General features: G+C 54.2%; 1 pseudogene; it reads left to right on the forward strand.

The window, feature by feature from the left end:
* The first annotated feature begins 894 nt into the window (after positions 1 to 894).
* LOC141477907 (olfactory receptor 14J1-like) lies at positions 895 to 1,830 on the forward strand (annotated as a pseudogene).
* The last annotated feature ends 1,664 nt before the right edge of the window (positions 1,831 to 3,494 follow it).

Raw genomic sequence — 3,494 nt, forward strand, 5'->3', positions numbered from 1 at the left:
AGAAGCATTGGGGCATTTCTCCTTGCTTCTCCGCTCAGCCCTGCTGCTGCTGCTCTTGTTTTCAGGCTCTCTAGGGTGCAGCTTCAGCAGCAGCTCAGACACTGACCCTGCAGGTCCTGCCATGCAGAGGTGTCCATGGTGCCCAAGCCCTCTTCTAACCTGTGGGTCTCTAGGCAATGCAGTCCATGCAGTGGGGGTAAAGTGGACTCTACCTTAAGGACACCCAATCTTCTGGGCATCCAAAACCTCACAGCTCTTCACTGGGGAGGGGAATTTGAAGATCTGTACTTTGGAGCTGAACTCCTCTGCTCTCTGTGTGATCATCCTCCAGACCAAAGAGGTGAAAGCAAAAAGCAGCTGAGAGCGAGACTGATGGACAGAGCAGCTCTCTTCCTCCTGCACTAAGAGTCTGTCCTGTTGCCTCCCAGGACTCTCAAAATAGCACTTGTAATGTAGCAAAAATGCCAGGGATTTCTGCCCTCAGAAATGACTCCTCAGGTGGGACAGGGGGAACAGGACCAAAAAAACCCATACAAAAACACACCAAAGCTCTGTTCTGCAGCCAGGGGAACTGGAAGTGACAATGGTCAAAAGCTCTTTTACATCAGGGGTAGATTTAACCTGCGATCACCCCTGGTTCCTCTCTGCCTGTTGCTGCACAGCACGACTGACTCCTCTGGAGCCCACAGTAGAGTCCCCTGCTCCCCATTGCACCCTCAGCCACACAAACCAACGACCACACCAGGATCTGTGCAAAAGTCTTCCTGGAAGGACAGAGGTCATTTGGGAGAGTGTAGTGAGACAAATGGAACAGGTTCTGCTCAGAGGCGTCCATCCTGACTCTTCACTGTCTTTTCCTTTTTTTGAACAGGCCTGTATGTTCCGAGGCAGCAAATGTCCAACAGCAGCTCCATCACTGTGTTCCTCCTCCTGGCATTCGCAGACACACGGGAGCTGCAGCTCTTGCACTTCTGGCTCTTCCTGGGCATCTACCTGGCTGCCCTCCTGAGCAATGGCCTCATCATCACAGCCATCGCCTGTGACCACCGCCTCCTCACCCCCGTGTGCTTCTTCCTCCTCAACCTCTCCCTCATTGACCTGGGTTGCATCTCCACCACTCTCCCCAAAGCCATGGCCAATTCCTTCTGGGACACCAGAGCCATCTCGTCCTCGGGATGTGCTGCCCAGGTCTTTCTGTTTACCTTCTTGATCTCAGCGGAGTTTTGTCTTCTGACAGTCATGGCCTATGACCACTATGTGGCCATCTGCAAACCCCTGCACTATGGGACCCTCCTGGGCAGCCGAACTTGTGTCCACATGGCAGCAGCTGCCTGGGGCAGTGGTTTTCTTCATACTCTGCTGCACATGGCCAATACATTTTCACTGCCACTCTGCCAAGGCAATGGCATAGACCAATTCTTCTGTGAAATCCCCCAGATCATCAAGCTCTCCTGTTTAGACACCAACTATCTCAGGAAAGATGGGCTTATTGTACTTAGCACCTGTTTATTCTTTGTGTGTTTTGTTTTCATTGTGGTGTCGTATGTGCAGATCTTCAGGGTCGTGCTGGGGATCCCCTCTGAGCAGGGACAGCACAAAGCTTTTTCCACATGCCTCCCTCACCTGGCCGTGGTCTTCCTCTTTATCAGCTCTGGTATGTTTGCTTATATGGTCCCCTTCCATCTCCTCCCCATCCCTCGATCTAGTGATGGCTGTTGTGTACTCGGTGGTGCCTCCAGCAGTGAACCCCTCAACTACAACATGAGGAACCAGGAGCTCAAGGATGCCCTGAGGAAATGGATGCAATTGATCTTGCACCATGAACAGTAATTTTCTTTCCCTTCTCTGCAGAGTTATGAGAATTTATTTTCAACAAAGCCTCTGCTTTTTTTTCCCTGATAATCATACTTAGAGGTAATTCATTGGGTTCATGGAAATTGTCTTACAGGTCTGTCCTGTTTTGCCTGATCCTTGAAGAATCATGAACCTTGAAGACCTATGTGTCACCTGTTGCATCCATAATAGTATCCCTGCAATAAAAGGGGATCTGCTGAGTCTGGTGCCCAAACGCTGGGCTGAGTTGTGGCTAAGAAGCCCAAGGAATTGGACTTTCCAAGTGTCTTTCCACCTTGTCTTCTCCTTGTGTTTGGGAGAATAGTCTCATGGTATCACTGGGATCTGTGAGATATCAAGCACATAGTTGAAGGTTCTCTTCTTGCTTTCCAGGGTCAGTGGAGATAGTACACAAGTGTCCAGTCCCCTTCTTTATGATGTCACAGGTATGATGGGGCTGATGGCAGGTGTCAGTCCATGTGGAAAGGAATCTGGAGGGGTCAGGAGAGGATGGGAACACTCCATGTACTCTGAGGTGGGAACTGAATGAAGACTCGGAAAGTGAAACACTCTCAGAGATTAAGTCCCCTCAAAGTAAAACACTGAAGCCAGGTACCCACAAACCATGACTCAGCAGGGCCGTGGGAGGCAGTGAAGATGCATCAGGCAGAGGGAAGGGAGACTGGAGAGATGCGGGAGCTGCCTGAGGAGCCCCAGGGCCAGGACTCTCCTGCTGTCCTGGGGAGCAGGGCAGGCAGGGAGGCGGAGCGGGGCAAAGGCAGTTTGGGCTGGGGATGCCCTGCAGCTGAATGCAGGAGAGGCAGAGAGTGAGTGGCCTCTGCTGGCACTTGGGGCCAGCTCCAGCCCCGGGGGGACGGGGAGGCTGAGAGCCCTCTCTGCCCCCAGCAGCTGCTGTGCCCTTCAGAGGGGCTGGGGCTGTGGGGGGAGTGCCCAGAGCTCTGCAGCACCCTGTGGGGAGCGCTGCTGTGGGGCCAGCCCAGACTGGGGGGCTCTGCTGGGCTGGGCTGGGAGAGGGCAGGGGAGGTGGGGGAGAGCCAGAGAGGGTCTGGACTGGTCTGGAAAGTGCCCAGGAGAGGAAAACCCCAATGTTAGCAGAGCTCTGTGACCATGCAGGGTGAGAACCTGCTCCAGTGGGCATGTGGTGCAGAGCCAGGTCTCCTGGAGAAGTTGTCAGAGATACAGAGAGAAGAGCTGGTCTGTGCCATGGTCCCTGGCCATCCTGGGGAAGCTGCCCTGGGGCAATTGGGAGAAATCAGCCCCACATACTTTTCATGTCCATCTCTGGCCACACACCCCACCCTGGGGAGGGAAATTTACTGTGGGACCAGTTTCGTCCTCCTGCTGAGCTCAGTGCCTGTACTGAGGCATGGCCAGCCCTGTGTGGTCTCTCTTCTGTCCCAGACACCCCCCAGACTCCCCAGCACAGCTGACTGCTGGCACATGCATGGGACACGACAGAGCTGGTGCAGGGGCAGGTTTTGTTGGGGGGAGGGGAGCTACTGAGTCAGGGGCTGCTGGGGGTGGAAGCATGGAGGGCGGCCATGGGAACTGTGCTGGTGGAAATGTTTCCTCACCTCATGAACGCAGCCTGCACTGTGGAGCCTGCAATGCAGGGTCCTGGCGCCATGTTGGGCAGTGGG

The sequence above is a fragment of the Numenius arquata genome, unplaced genomic scaffold, assembly GCF_964106895.1.
Source record: "Numenius arquata unplaced genomic scaffold, bNumArq3.hap1.1 HAP1_SCAFFOLD_331, whole genome shotgun sequence".
Taxonomy (NCBI): Eukaryota; Metazoa; Chordata; class Aves; order Charadriiformes; family Scolopacidae; genus Numenius; species Numenius arquata.